Here is a 16,655-nt window from a genome sequence, read left to right on the forward strand (position 1 = left end):
ATTACTGTACCTCTTGTAATATACATGGTAGATTTAAAAATATGCACCACATAAAAAAAATTAAAAATACAACTAGGCATACAAAGTTGGGTTAGAGTGGTTTTAGGATTACCTAGTTCTTATTGGCTTGTTTTTAATATTGATGAAATATAGAGTTACTTTGGGGGGGTTGATTGTGTTGCTTCTACTTATAAGCAGCCTTGTGCAGATCGCTCGTTTTTCTAAACAATGAAATGAACAATAAATATAAAATAGACAGGAAGGGGAAGCAAGGCACAGCAACCTAAGATCTGTGGAAGAAGTGTAGGATTTTTTTTTTAAAAAAAGAAAATGTAAGGAATGAATCTTAAGTGCCACATAACGGTGCATGGTTAGCCATCTCAAAGACTGGTCAAGTGCATTTTGAACTGCTGAGAACATGTTGACATGATGCAGTTGAGTGTAGCGGTTACAGTGGTGTAGTGATTACACTGTCAGACTAGGATCTGAAGACCCAGGTTTGAATCCCCATTCTGCCCTGGTTTGAATCCCCACTCTATCCTGGGGATTTGAATCCTCAGGTTTGAATCCCCACTCTGCCCTGGTTTGAATCCCCACTCTGCCCTGGGGATTTGAATCCCCAGTCTGCCCTGGGGATTTGAATCCCCACTCTGGTTTGACTCCCCATTCTGTCCTGGGGATTTGAATCCCCACTCTGCCCTGGTTTGAATCCCCACTCTGGTTTGAATCCCCAGTCTGCCCTGGGGATTTGAATCCCCACTCTGGTTTGACTCCCCACTCTGTTCTGGGGATTTGAATCCCCACTCTGCCCTGGTTTGAATCCCCACTCTGGTTTGAATCCCCAGTCTGCCCTGGGGATTTGAATCCCCACTCTGGTTTGACTCCCCACTCTGTCCTGGGGATTTGAATCCCCACTCTGCCCTGGGGATTTGAATCCCCACTCTGGTTTGAATCCCCACTCTGTCCTGGGGATTTGAATCCTTAGGTTTGAATCCCCACTCTGCCCTGGTTTGAATCCCCACTCTGGTTTGAATCCCCAGTCTGCCCTGGGGATTTGAATCCCCACTCTGGTTTGACTCCCCACTCTGTCCTGGGGATTTGAATCCCCACTCTGCCCTGGTTTGAATCCCCACTCTGGTTTGAATCCCCACTCTGCCCTGGGGATTTGAATCCTTAGGTTTGAATCCCCACTCTGCCCTGGATGCTTGCCAGGTGACCGTGGGTGGGCTGGTCGTATTCTCACACAGGAGTGCCCCCGCTTTGCATGCAGAAGATCCCTGGTTCAGTTCACAGCACTTCCAGTTGAAAGAACCAGGCAGCAGGTGATGTGAAAAAAATCTGCCTGAGGTGCTGAGGAGCGACTGCCAGTCTGTGTAGGCAATACTGGCCCCTTCCACACATGCAGAATAAAGTATTTTCAAACCATTTTTAGTGCACTTTGCAGCTGGATTTTACTGTGCGGAAGAGCAAAATCCACTTTCAAACCATTGTGAAAGTGGACTGAAAGTGCATTGCTCTGCATGTGCAGAAGGGGCCTTGTGGGGTTAATTCAGTTTAAGGTAGTTTCATGTGAGAGGCGGATGGCCCAACCCACGGGTGGGAAACTTTCACGGAGGCGGGACAGGGCTGTGGTGGCAAAAGTCGGAAGTCCAGGCCACCGTGGAGCCCTAACTAGACACCAGGTATGGGGGTGGGGCGTTCCTGGGATAGAGACGACGTTAGTCAGCTTCCACCCAATGTTTAAGAACATAAGAACGAGCCTGCTGGATCAGACCAGAGTCCATCTAGTCCAGCACTCTGCTCCTCGCAGTGGCCCACCAGATGCCTTGGGGAGCTCACATGCAGAATGTGAAAGCAATGGCCTGCTGCTGCTCCTGAGCACCTGGTCTGCTAAGGCATTTGCAATCTGAGATCAAGGAGGATCAAGATTGGTAACCATAGATGGACTTCTCCTCCATAAATCTGTTTGTGGCTTGTGGCCCCACAGCTTGGGCCCTATGGTGGGCTTTCTGGTGGTGTGTGTGTACGTGTGTTTCTGCCTCCCCACACCACCGGAAAGTCCTCTGGAGGCAGTGCAGTGGCGCCTTCCTGAGTGGTCGTGGGCTCTGAATTGGGCTGCCCTTGGAAGATCTGCTTTGCACACAGAAGGTCCAAGGCTCCATCCCCTTCGGAAGCTGCCTTGTGCTTGACTCGGGGGAAGGTGGGGTATAAATTGAGTAAAATTTTTAAAAATGAATGAATAAAAGAAATATACCAAATACCAAAGGGTGATCACTACTGAACAGAGGATTATCGGCTGCCCTCTCCCCTCCTTGGAAGAACTCTACGGCTCATTCCGCACACGCAAAATAATGCGTTTTCAAACCACTTTCACAACTGTTTGCAAGTGGATTTTGCCATTCCGCTCAGCTTCAAAGAGCACTGAAAGCAGTTTGAAAGTGAATTATTCTGCATGTGTGGAATGAGCCTATAACTCCCAAAGCCTAAAGAAAGCCCAAAATATTCTGAGAGACCCGTCTCATCCAGCACCCTCTCTTTTTGAATTGTTACCATCCGGCAGACGATGCAGGTCTATCAAAACTAGGACAAAGAGGCTTAGAGACAGCTTCTACTCTAGACCTGTGGCTATGCTGAACTCCGCGGCTTCATGTGGATGTGTTTGGGGCTGTGTAGGGATGGGTGGAGGAAGGGGAAAGTGACGATGGGGTATTGTGTGCATCGAGGAATGCTGCTGTAAATTTCGTTGTGCGTGCACAATGGCAATAAAATGCTTAAATATCCAGTTCAAATGGACCAGGTGGAAGATGCCGCAAACAACCTCCACCAGCGACCCTGGAGAGCTGCTGCCGGAAAATACTAACCTCGGTAGACCAGCGGTCAGATTCAGTTTAGCAAATGTTTGTGTGGGTGATTTCTGGTGGGAAATAAGTGGGGCTCAGGAAAACAACGCAGGCTGCTTTGGGGTCCCCACTGAAGAAAGAGGAGGAATGCAAATGAAGTTTAAGAAGTGTTTGAAAAAAAGTACGCACCAACCCCACCTCACGTTCTAGATGTGTAAAACACTGGAGAGTAGATGCATGAACATACAACATAAGTGTCCACTAGTGTGTTGTACACTATTTCACTAGTGTGTTGCACACTATTTCACTAGTGTGTTGCACACTAGTGTGTTGCCTGCTATTTCACTGCTGCTGAACCTCATCTGGAAGTGTTGATAATACGCTGCAAGGAACTCATGTTTGTGGGTGTTGTTTGTTTGTTTGCCTTTTCCTCCCCAACGCACTTGCAAAGAGACAAACAAAAACCTTCCTGGTTGGTTTGGAAAACGGGGCATTGAATGTGGGCGCCGATGCGACCAGAACTGCAATGCGTCACCGAGGGCGTGTCGCATCGCTACCATTCAGACGTGCTCTGAGAGTACTGTTGGACAAGTCCCGTGTCTGCAATACTGAAAAGCTCCATTTTCCAGCGGAGAGTTTCCGGGGAAATAAACAGCTGCAACGGGGAAGAAATCCGCCCTTTTCGGCAGTTGTCGCCGCCGGTGTGGAAAATGGGGGAGGGGGGGTAGGACGACGAGTCAAAAAGGGCTCACCCACTCCCTGAAGATGCTCCAGAGCCGCCGTCGCAGCCGCGGAGCAGCGGGATACGGGCGGAGGAGGCTCCATCTTGGTCGAAACCGAGCTAGGCCGCGCGGTTGCCATGGAAACTCGGAGGCGGCGCGGCCTAGTTGGGGGGCCCTTCGAACTCGCTCGGGGAGCTTCCCGCTGGCGAGGACGGGGGGGGGGGGCGCTTCCTCCTCGCCTTCTCCCCCCCCCCATTTAAAACGATTTTTAAAAGCAGTAAAGTCTGTCTGCAATGACTTAACCTTCATTTAAATGTGCCCTGCTCCTGACAACAAAACACCATTGTCCCCTTTTCATCATATGCTTGCTTTTTAGGAGAGTTGCCAACTCCAGGGTGGGATGAAATCAGGGATGGGGTTTTTGCAAGGGTAGGGACCTCATTGGGATATATTACAGTGGTGGGATCCAAACATTTTAATAACAGTTTCTGATGGTGGTGGGCAGAAGTGGGATCCAGCAGGTTCTCACAGGTTCCCAAGAGGAGGTTATTAATTATTTGTGTGTGCCGAGAGGGGGTTACTAATTGGTGATTTTGCCACGTGATTTTTGCCTTAGTTACGCCCCTCCTCTCAGCAGTAGTGCGCAGAACTTGAAGCAGTCTAGCAGGAGGTGCACCAGCGTGCGTGGCAGCCTGCGCCTGCGTGCATTCGTTTCCCGCCCAAGGACCTGTGCAGCGGCTGCATCCTTGCCACAGCCCTGCCCAGGAATGCCCCGCCCCCGGAATGCCCGGCCACGCCCCTGTCGTGCCCAGCCCCGTTGGCGCTCCGCCACAGTTTGAATCCCACCACCATGGGAACCTGTTACTAACATTTTTGGATCCCACCACTGGTGGTGGGATTCAAACAGTGGCACCGCCGCAAACACGCACCTCCAGTCCCTGTTGGGCAGGGAGCTTGCTTTAGTAACCCCTTCTCAGCACTCAGAAAAAAATTAGTAACCACTTCTAGAGAAGTGGTGAGAACTGGTTGGATCCCACCTCTGGATATATATGTCTTAGAGTGCATTCCCCCACCCCCCAAACGCTGCCATTTTATTCAGGGGAACTGATATAGAGATCAATTATAGTTCTGGGAGGTCTCCAGTCCCCACCTGGAGGTTGGCAAGAGTATTTTATGTCTTTATGGTGTAGTGCTTAGCATCTTGGTATAGTAACTGGGCGAGGCTGGGTTCAAAACCCTACTGTTCATGAAGCCTTGCTGGTGTCTTATTGGTGCCTACTAGACTTGCCAGCCCCCCAAGAGGGGCCTGGAGACCTCCCAGAATCATAACTGATCTTTAGACAACAGCTGGAGAAAATGGCAGCTGTGGAGGGCAAGCTCTATGCTATATCATAGATTCTGGGCAAGGCCTTTCCTAGATTTCCTCCCTCTACTGGCTCCATCCTGAAATCTCAAGGAATCCCCCAGGTTCATTGTCAACCTTACAGGCTACTAAGGCTGCCAACCTTCAGGTAGGGCCTAGAGCTCTCTTGGAATTCCAAATGAGCTGTAGCCTACAGAGATCAGTTCACCAGGAGACAATGGACAATATAGGCTTGCCAACTCCAGGTTGGGAAATTCCTGGGGAAGGTGGTGTTTGGGGAAGTGAAGGGACCTCAGTGGATGTAATGCCATAGAGACCACTATTCAAAGCCACCATCTTTCCAGGGGAATTGAACTTGTTGTCTGGACATCAGTTGTAATTGAAGATCTGCAGGCCACACCTGGAGATTGGCAACTGTAATTCTACCACTTACACCCTGCTGAGTTCCCTCCCCAAAATCCACCCCAAATCTCCAGAACTTTCTCAATTTCACAAAGTTGTGAGGAGAAAATGATGGAGGTGAAAGTGCTGTCCAAGAACTCCTGATAAGAGGTTAAAATCTATAAATCCTTTCTGTTGCTGAAGGTAATTCCTAGTTTATATTTCTTGCTTCCTTATTCCTCCATCCAGCCACATAGATTGATGATACATGGCTATCTCTAGAAAGGAGTCCAGTGGCTTTTTAAAGACTAACAATATTTACAGAGCAGTCCTAAGCATGTATACTTAGAACAGGGCGAGCAGTATAAAACAACTCTTCTCCGCGGGCAATCAGCCCTTGCTGACGGGGAGATGATGCTGCCTAAGATCACAAACGCTCCTCAAGATTTGTAGATTGGCCCTTGTTGAGAATTATTGGCTTAATATTGATACGGTGCTTTTCAGAGTGTTCACAGTGTACCTGTTGTGTACCGTCCTGTTGCTTCCGACCCTTGGCAACCCTATGAATCAATGTCTTCCAAAAAACCCTACTGTTAACACCTTGCTCAGATCTTGCACACTGAGGGTCGTGGCTTCCTTGATGGAGTCAGCCCATCAGTGGCTGGCCTCGACCCGGGCCAGGGCCTTTACGGCTCTGGCCCCTGCCTGGTGGAACGCTCTCCCGCCAGCTGTCCGGGCCCTGCGGGACCTTGTTGAGTTCCACAGGGCCTGTAAGACTGAACTGTTCCACCGGGCCTTTGGTGAGGCCGGCCGCAGATCTACCGCCCCCCACCGAGGCTGCCAGTTTTCCATCTTGGCAGGGCCTTGATTCCATCTTGGGCCCTGCCTCTCCCCTCCCAGCCTTTTTGACCGGGCCCCTGTCTTTGATTTTGCTTGCTCTGAACTTTGTTATTTAAATTTTAAGAAATTGCTGCTGTGGAAATTTGTTTTAATGTGGTTAGTTTTAGTGATGTATTTTATGTGCTGTTATTGGAACAGCTGTATTGTGAGCCACCTCGAGCCCTTTGGGGGTGAGGCGGCCTATAAATCTAATAAATAATAATAATAGTAATAGTAATAATAGTAATAGTAATAATAGTAATCATCATCATCATCATCATCATCATCATCATCCAGACATCACCGTGATCGAGGACAAGAAAGTGAGCATCATCAACATAGCAGTCCCCGGTGACAGCAGGGTCATTGAAAAAGAACAGGAGACGGTCACTAGATACCACGATTTGAAAATCGAGCTTCAGCGTCTATGGCACAAAGCAGCTGAGGTCGTCCCAGTGGTAATCGGTACGCTGGGCGCCATCCCAAAAACACTAGGGCAGCACTTAAAACATCTTCGAATTGACAAAATTAACATCTTTCAAATTCAAAAGGCAGCTGTGCTGGGATCTGCACGAATACTATGCCGATATGTTACAACTTCCTAGGCCTCTGGGTGAGGCTCGAATTGTAATGAAGGCCAACAACCAGCTAAAGATCTGGCAGCTGTGAAATCTACAATAATAATAATAATAATAATAATAATAATAATAATAATAATAATAATAATAATAATAATAATAATAATAATAATAATAATAATTATTATTATTATTATTATTTCATGTTGGGTCTTTCTCTTTTCCTCTATTCACAGTGCTTCGTACATATTTTCTTGTAAAAATGTTCCACGGCCAACATACTGCTGGTTCAAACTCATCATGCAGAAACGTTAGGGGGAAGAGGGAGAAGGTCCTTCAGAACCATTGCAGGACATAATACATATTTGATGACTAAGAAGAGCCCTGCTGGATCAAAGTGGTCCATCTAGTCCAGTATCCTGTATCACGGTGGGTAACCTGTTCCTCTGGAGGGCCAACAACCAGGCCAAGAGGCCTTTTCTAGAGTTCCTCCCTCTACTGGCTCAATCCTCAAATCTCAAGGAATCTCCCAGGTTCGTTGTCAACCTTACAGGCTACTGCCAACTTTCAGGTGGAGCCTGGACAATTCTTGGAATTCCAAATGATCTCTAGCCTACAGTAAAGGTAAAGTTTCCCCTTCAGTCGTATCCGACCCTGGAGTACCACTTCAAGCAGTGATTTTTATAGGCAAGCCGTTTTTGTGGGGTAGTTTGCCATTGCTTTCCCCAGCTATTCTTTATTCCTAGCTATGTGCTAGGTACTCATTTACCGACCAAGGAATGGATGGATGGCTAAGTTGACCATGAGCCAGCTGCCAGGATATCTGACCCACAGGGGGCTCAAACTCCTGACCGCGTGAGTGGCAGTGCAAGCACTTAACCGCTACACCATGTGGCTCTTGAGCCTACAGTACACATAGACAATGTACTGTATACAGTACCTTGTTTCCCCGAATATAAGACATCCCCTGAAAATAAGATGTAGTAGAGGTTTTGCTGAAGTGCGAAATATAAGGCATCCCCAGAAAGTAAGACGTAGCAAAGCTTTTGTTTGGAAGCATGCCTGATGAACAGAACACAGAAAAACAAGACATCCCCTGAAAATAAGACATAGCGCATCTTTGGGAGCAAAAATTAATATAAGACACTCTTATTTTCAGGGAAACAGGGTATATACAGTATTGTATACAATATACAACATACTGTATACAGTAGATACAGGTATACAATGATGCACCAATCACCTTAAAGGCCATCTGAAGCTGGTTTGAGCCAGTCTGGCTGATGTTGCCAGATGTCACTTTACTCCCTTTTTGCTGACTCATCCCTCTGCTGCCTAGGATATGATCTAGATGATCTCCTGTTGACAGCACATATCATGACACCGAGGCCTTCCCCCGATGCTGCCTAATGGCATGGGGATACAGAAGTTGAACACAGGACATGGAATGAATACGATGAGAGTGTGCCGAACTGCCCTGATACTCTAAAAATAAACCATCGATCCATTTAGGGTTGCCCACTTTGAGTGCAGAAATTCATAGAGATTTGGGGATGCAACCACGGTACAGCATACTTAGGGGAAGGATCTCAGTAAGATATAACAACCCAGAGTCCACTTTCCAAAGCAGCCACCTTCTGTGGGAGAGCTGATCTCTGTAGTCTGGAGATCAGGGGCAGTTCTGGGGGATCCCCGGACCACAGGCCCCATCTGGAGAGCTTGTCAGTAAGACACACGAGGAACACGTTTGATCCCTTGTTTTGTTACAGGGCTCCACAGACTGACTTTAACTTTGTTTGCGGTACTTTAGGATACTGAAGCTGCCCATTCAGTCAGAGTGACACTTTCCCTCAACGTCATCAATATAATACCGTCAATACGAGCTGGGACTCGAGGACAAAAATAAAAAAACAAAATAATTAATGAGCCCTGTCAAGGAAGACTCCACAGTCCCCTTCTACTTGAATTGCTTATTGATTCAATACACTCATAGAAACTTCTTTTTTGTAGTTTATTACATATAACAGGCAAGCTTACAAGTTGCTCTAACGAATTAACAAAAGAAAAACTTCAGGAAAAAACGAACTGGGCTTCAGCTTCAGTTAAACCCTCCCTCACTAACTGCCCTTCCTGTGTTCTGAGCCACATCCTCCAACTGACACTTTCAGAATGTTCCTGAACTCTTCACATGCCCCTTTTCAGCTGAAATTTAGGGGCTAAATGTCTCAAAATTTCAGTTAGATCCAATCATATCATACAGGCAATTATATATAATTAACCATTACCCTGACGACTTAGTGCATCAGCAATAATATTGTCCTTACCCTTTACATGTCGAATCTCAAATTCATAATCTTGTAGGGCTAAGGACCATCTCAAAATACGAGCATTGCTGTTTTTCATCTTGCTCAAAAAGGCCAAAGGATTATGGTCAGATCTTACAATAAACTTAGACCCTATTAGGTAAGGATGTAATTTTTTGATTGCCCACAAAATGGCGAGGCATTCCTTCTCGATCGTTGAGTATGCACATTCTCTAGGTAACAGCTTTCTACTAAGGAAAACTATTGGATGCATCAATTGGTCTTCGCCTTTCTGAACTAATGTAGCACCTAAACCTCGTTCCGAAGCATCAGTATACACTTCAAATGGTTTGTTAAAATCAGGAGCAACTAATACTGGAGCATTTACAACAGCCCTTTTTACCCCGTCAAAAGCAGTTTGACATCTATCGCTCCAAACAACTTTAAATGGAGCTCGCTTTTTACATAAGTCTGATAATGGTGTAGCTAGTTCACTTAGTTGAGGTATGAACTTTCTATAAAACCCAACTAATCCTAAAAAGGACTGAATATCCTTTTTTGTGGTTGGAATAGGCCAATTCTTAATACTGGCAACCTTAGCTTCAAGAGGCTTAATTTGACCGTTGCCGACACAGTGACCAAGGTATATCACCTCCTTCCATCCAAATTGACACTTATCAGGTCTCAAAGTTAACCCAGCTTCCTGAACCTTCTGCAAAACCATTCGTATATGTTTCAAATGGGTCTCCCAGGAATCAGACATGATGGCTATATCATCCTGATAACCAAAGGCATAATCTAACCCAGTAAGAACCTTATCAATCAACCTCTGGAAGGTTTTGGACGCTCCGTTTAACCCAAAAGGCATTCTCTTAAATTGAAAATGCCCAAGCCCGCATACAAAGGCTGTTTTCTCAGAGGCTTCTTTAGTTAGGGGAATTTGCCAATACCCCTTTGAACAGTCCAAGGTGCTTATAAACTTAGCACTAGCTAATCTTTCCACCAATTCCTCCAAACGGGGTGTGGGATAAGGATCAAGAGTTGTCATTAGATTAACCTTTCTAAAGTCTACACACAGTCTGAATTCAGGAGGGTCACCCTCAGACACTTGCTTTTTCTTCACTAGTACTATGGGTGCTCCCCATGCACTGTTACTAGGCTCAATAATATCCCACTTCAACATTTGTTTAACCTCCTTCTCCACAACTTCTTTCATACGATTGTTAATAGGGTATGGTGTGGTTTTAATAGGTGCGACACTTCCAGTGTCAATGTGGTGGGAAATCAGGTGAGTCAAACCGGGCTGTTCAGTAAACAACAATTCAAAGTCCTTTAACAAATGTCTAACTTGCTTACATTGCCCTTCTGATAAACCATCTGAAATTCGAACTTTACTCACATCAGAACACTCCTCAAAATTCCATTCCACAAACTCATCTGCGTTAGTGTCAACTTGTACTGGAAAAGTCATTACAGATCTCTCACAATACGGTTTCAACCTATTAGCATGCACAGTTCTCTGCCCATCATCTTCTTGAATTACATAATTGTCATTGGGTAAAACCTGTATTATCACATAAGGTCCCTTCCAAGCCACATCCAACTTAACAGGCTTATCCACTGACAGTAATAAAACTTTATTACCCACTGCAAAGCTGCGTGGTCTAGCCTTAACATCAAAGTAGGTCTTTTGCTTTTGCTGAGCCTGCTTCAAATTCTCTGCTGCAGCTGTCCTTACTTCCTGCAGAGTTCTTTGCAGCTCACAGAAATATGCATTTACATCCTTGGGACAAGAGTTGTCAGTAAAGCCTTCCCAATTTGCTCTAGCTAAGCCCAAAGGACCTCTGATATCTCTACCAAACAATAACTGATTTGGACTAAATCCTAGGCTTTCTTGGACTGAATCACGGAGAGCAAACGTCAAATATGGTACCGCTTGATCCCATGAATTTGAATGCTTTAGTACATAAGACTTCAACAATTGTCCGTAGTTCTGAATGGCCCTCTCCACTAAACCATTTGACTGAGGGTTATACGCCACTACAGGGGCATGCTGAACCTCAGCCAACTCACAGAAAATTTTCATCACCTGTGACATCAAATTAGGGCTTGATCAGTCATTAGTACTTTCATCACACCATATGTGGACACAAATTCCATTAAGGCCTTAGCTACTGACACAGATGTAATGTTTCTCACACAAAAGGCACAAGGAAATCTGGTTGCATGGTCAACTATAACTACAATATACTGTTTTCCCGAACTACTTTTAGGTAAAGGACCTAAAATGTCCAAACTGACCCTTGCAAAGGGTTCATCAATTACTGGGTAGGGTCGTAGCTCACACCTAGTTCTATCAGTAGCGTGCCCAACCCGTTGACATACATCACATGTCTTGCAAAAATCCTTAACTGCTTTAGTCAACCCTGGCCAAAAAAACTGCCTTTGAATTCTTTCCATAGTCCTTCTTATTCCTAGGTGTCCAGCCAATGGGACACTATGAGCCAGTTCTAAAATTTCTTCCCTGTACTTTCTTGGAATTACTAACTGTAAGGTTACTTTTCCCTTCTCAGAAAAGCCCTGCCTCCATTTTTGGCGATACAATAAGCCAGATTGCCATATAAATCTCTCAGGATTTTCTTTAGATACTCCTCCAGAAGCAACCTCTGCCTTTTCACATAACTCTTTTAAAGTAGTACATGATCTTTGTTCAGTTTTAAACTGCTCAGACCTTTCATGACATACATTTTCTTTATCCTCAAAATGGAAAGTTTCAACTTCCATAGCTGGACTAGGAGTGCTTAATGACTCATCTTTCTTTCCCTCCAATTGTGACTTAGTTAACTCAGCTTTTGCTGTCAACTCCACTTCCACCCCACTTTTTCTTTTTTGCTCACCTATATTTGACTTAAGTTTTTTTCCAGCTTTAGGAATCCTAGTTGGAAACTTTTCATGTACATCTTCTAATTCCCCCCTTTGAGCCTTCTGTTTCTCTCTTTTCTCAGTGCTTGTTTTAGCCTTTGACCTAGTAACTACTGCGTTCATTTGTCTAGATTGGTACAACACATCTGCTCCAATTATAAAAGGCATATCAGAAACATCATGTACAATGGCATATATGTCCTTTTCAATTCTGGGAGTCTGGATATGAATCAGTACTAAATCTAAGTACATAGGGGGTCCTTCATATGGGGTAACCTGCATCCTTCCCACCAACTGATGACTTATTTGCTTTAACAACTTTCTGTTGATAGAACTTATATCTGCCCCTGTGTCAACAGAACCTTCCACCCACAACTTCCCCCCAAGTAACACTTTCATAGCCCTGAGATCTCCAACCCACTGTCTCTGTTCCTCGGATATCACACTATTTACATCAACCAGCTGTAACTCTCCCATTCTCACTCTTGGTTCTTGTTCAGTGGATTTAACAAGTTCTTCATCACCAGCATATCTCTTAGTTGTCAGCGCAGAGTTTCTCCAGGACTTAACAGAGTTCTTCATCACCACGGTGACCGGCTCTTCTCCTTCACTGGAACAAGCAGAACTACCTGGTGAATCATTAATCTCCTCCCAATCTTCATTTTGCACCAAAACCCGATTATTTCCAACATGTTGCACTCTTGTTTCTCTCTTATTTCTTGCACATTGTGATTTGAAGTGACCCCTTTCTCCACACAAAAAGCAGATTATATTCCTTGGTGTATAGATCTCAGCCGGTTTACTGGGCCTTGGAAAGAAGTCCTTTCTCTGAAGCAAACTTTTTCCTCCATCTTTACCCGTAAACTCAATATTTCTCGGGTTGGTTTTAAACAATTCTCTCTTCTCTGATACAAAACGTGCTGGTTTTCTTTCCTTGCTTTTTATGGCGGCCATCTGGTCTGCGAAAGCAGCCAAGTTAGATAAATCTAAGTTCTCTTTAGCTTGAACAAGAGCTGAGATTTCTTCGGGGAGTGTGTGAAAAAATTGCTCTCTTGCTATCAAGTTGCAAAAGTCTTCTATGGACTGAACCTTTGCAGCTCTATACCATTGCTGAACTATAAGTTTCAATCGAGCCATAAAAGCAACATAGCTCTCCTTCCTCTTAGGGAAAGCTCCCCTCAGTTCTTCTCTCAACTGGATCTCGGATTTTCCAAATCTGGCTAAGGCCTGCCTTTTAAAATTCTCATAGGTGGCTTCTTCCCCAAGTGTAAGTTCACCTAATAACTGAGCTAAATCTCCAGCAACGCAAGGCCGTAACGCCCTCACTTGCTCTCTTCTGGGAACTTCATTTTCTCTCAAGGCAGCTTCAAACAAAGCTAAAAAACTTTCCACTGACTCACCCTGCTGATACCTGGGGAACTGTCTCTTCTGCCAAGCTGCAGTCGACTCCCTCTGTCTATCCTGCATCAGCAAGTTCATGGTGGTTTCTTGTGCGTGCATAAACGTTTGCAGCATCCTCATCCATCCCTCAGTGCTGGTTGGTACTGAGGAATCGTCTGTATCTATACTATCCCGTCTGGTTGCATTAACTCTGGGTAGTCCTCTGGGGTGTACTACAGACCTTTCTTGGTCATTCTCATCCATGTCTCTCAACTCCTTGCCATTCAACAGCTGTCCCGTGGCTCCCAACTCTTGAGCTACCACTCTGCTGCTTGATTCTGGCTCAGCTGAGAAAAATGGTGTGCATATTCTGGGCTCTTCCAGTGTGACCTGCACTTCATTCACCTTTTTAGATCGAGGTTTCACTACTGGTTCGTCCATCTGCACATTCAACTGAAATCTGTGGTTTGTACTAGAGCAAATTTACACTCTTTGCTTGCCAACAAAATGCTCACTGAGTGTATTTCAAAATCCCTCCGCTTGCCACCATGTCAAGGAAGACTCCACAGTCCCCTTCTACTTGAATTGCTTATTGATTCAATACACTCATAGAAACTTCTTTTTTGTAGTTTATTACATATAACAGGCAAGCTTACAAGTTGCTCTAACGAATTAACAAAAGAAAAACTTCAGGAAAAAACGAACTGGGCTTCAGCTTCAGTTAAACCCTCCCTCACTAACTGCCCTTCCTGTGTTCTGAGCCACATCCTCCAACTGACACTTTCAGAATGTTCCTGAACTCTTCACAAGCCCCCAAAAGTCCTACCACTGATAGCCTTGCTCAGATCTTGCAAACTGAATGCTGTAACCACAGCTGTCAAACTAATATAATAATAAATACTAGACCATAAGAACATAAGAACTAGCCTGCTGGATCAGACCAGAGTCCATCTAGTCCAGCATTCTGCTACTCGCAGTGGCCCACCAGGTGCCTTTGGGAGCTCACATGCAGGATGTGAAAGCAATGGCCTTCTGCTGCTGCTGCTCCTGAGCACCTGGTCTGCTAAGGCATTTGCAATCTCAGATCAAGGAGGATCAAGATTGGTAGCCATAAATCGACTTCTCCTCCATAAATCTGTCCAAGCCCTTTTTAAAGCTATCCAGGTTAGTGGCCATCACCACCTCCTGTGGCAGCATATTCCAAACACCAATCACACGTTGCGTGAAGAAGTGTTTCCTTTTATTAGTCCTAATTCTTCCCCCCCAGCATTTTCAATGAATGCCCCCTGGTTCTAGTATTGTGAGAAAGAGAGAAAAATGTCTCTCTGTCAACATTTTCTACCCCATGCATAATTTTGTAGACTTCAATCATATCCCCCCCCTCAGACGTCTCCTCTCCAAACTAAAGAGTCCCAAACGCTGCAGCCTCTCCTCATAAGGAAGGTGCTCCAATCCTTCAATCATCCTCGTTGCCCTTCTCTGCACTTTTTCTATCTCTTCGATATCCTTTTTGAGATGTGGCGACCAGAACTGAACACAGGACTCCAAGTGCGGTCGCACCACTGCTTTATATAAGGGCATGACAATCCTTGCAGTTTTATTATCAACTCCTTTCCTAATTATCCCCAGCATAGAGTTTGCCTTTTTCACAGCTGCCATGCATTGAGTTGACATTCCCATGGAACTATCAACTAAGACGCCCAAATCCCTTTCCTGGTCTGTGACTGATAGCACTGACCCCTGTAGCGTGTATGTGAAGTTTGGATTTTTTGCCCCTATGTGCATCACTTTACATTTTGCTGTGTGACCACGGCCACACAGCCCGGAAAACCCACCACAATCAGTTGAATCCGGCCATGAAAGCCCTCAACAATACATTAATATAATAAGGATTCTCAGCTGTATTTGCTACCCAATGATAATGTTGTGATCAAAAACAGCAAAAAGCAAGACCTTCATGTGTAACATTTAGTAACATTTATTTCTGCATTCGGTATCAAGTACATAAGTGCAAATATTCAGAGTCCATAATTAAGTCCTACAGAGAACATCATACAAATTTGTGATACATGAAACAAGCCAGAAGTCTTCAGTTCCCATACATTTAAATCAGCCTGTCGATCTCTTGACAACCAAAGAAAAAGAAAAGTACTGGGCGGGTTGGTTGATTGGATGTTTCTTTCTTTCTTTCTTTTGAGCGAGAGACAAAGAGAGTTGTACAAAATGATTATATATAAGTACCCATTGCTCTTCCTGTTTGTGCTAGGAAAAAAAGAAAACGCACGTAAAGACATCGAGTCTACGATTCTAGGATAGTTAGTAAAGAGGACCCAACCAGCGAACCCAGTGGACGAAGAAGCAAACGGCATCAGTGCACGAAACAGAGGAAAGCCCCTAGCCACAAGTAACATTAAAAGTTATCGAAGCAAAGCCAGTAGAAGAAATTGTCATAGTAGTAGTAATAGTAGTAATAGAAGCACTAGAAAATAAAAAAGGAAGAAAGTTCAATAATCAATTTGTTTAGGCTCTCACCATCATGCACTTGAGAAGCAACACAAGAACCACACCTAGGATACTTTTTTCTCTTTACTATACTTTAGTGCTTGACACACGTGATTGCAGAATAAGTCTAGAGAGTACAGAAACAGCAGAAGAGGGGAAAAAACAGAAGGCTGCTTCACTGTTTCACATCTCCCGAGATCGTGGTGTTTCGCGTGAGAGAGAGAGAGAGGAGAAAATGGGTGAAGACAGATGCAATGCTGTTATAAAAGGGGCAGCGCTGTTCCGGAAGCACCCTCACTACATACAATCCAAATGCAACTCCCCCTCGGGGGACGGGACAGGACCCCTGACAGTTCTGGAAGCACGAAGCAACAATTGGTTGCGCGCACAGGACTGATTGGCCAGTGTCCCATGATGGCACCCGGAAACCTTTTCCCACCTCCGATTCCCTGGGCAATTTGGTACCTACAAAATACTAATGGAAAAAAATGACTAGAGAAATGCATGAACGTTCACATGGCCCTTTTATAGATGACCTTCCTGAAGGAGAAGGGCAAGTGATAAAGTGGGCCAGTAGATGGATCACTGGAACTTACGCTGGTTATTTCAGCTCACTCCCATGGCTGAAGGACATGCTATGAACTCTCCTCTGATACCACATCTGTCTTCACCCCGAGAGAGAGAGAGAACGAGAGAGAAAGGAACAATAAATTATGCGGTAAAAAGTAAAAACAGAGCTGTTTTCGTCCCAGACTCCCTCATCATTCACTCCTGGAAGCCGATGA

The 16,655-nt window shown here is 45.0% G+C and overlaps 1 protein-coding gene across 1 annotated transcript in view; it reads left to right on the forward strand.

The window, feature by feature from the left end:
* The window catches only part of RTN1 (reticulon 1), a 107,585-nt gene that overhangs the window by 77,615 nt on the left and 13,315 nt on the right, over positions 1 to 16,655 (forward strand). The gene's annotated exons all lie outside the window — the stretch shown is intronic.

Source organism: Sphaerodactylus townsendi, linkage group LG02, assembly GCF_021028975.2.
Source record: "Sphaerodactylus townsendi isolate TG3544 linkage group LG02, MPM_Stown_v2.3, whole genome shotgun sequence".
NCBI lineage: Eukaryota > Metazoa > Chordata > Lepidosauria > Squamata > Sphaerodactylidae > Sphaerodactylus > Sphaerodactylus townsendi.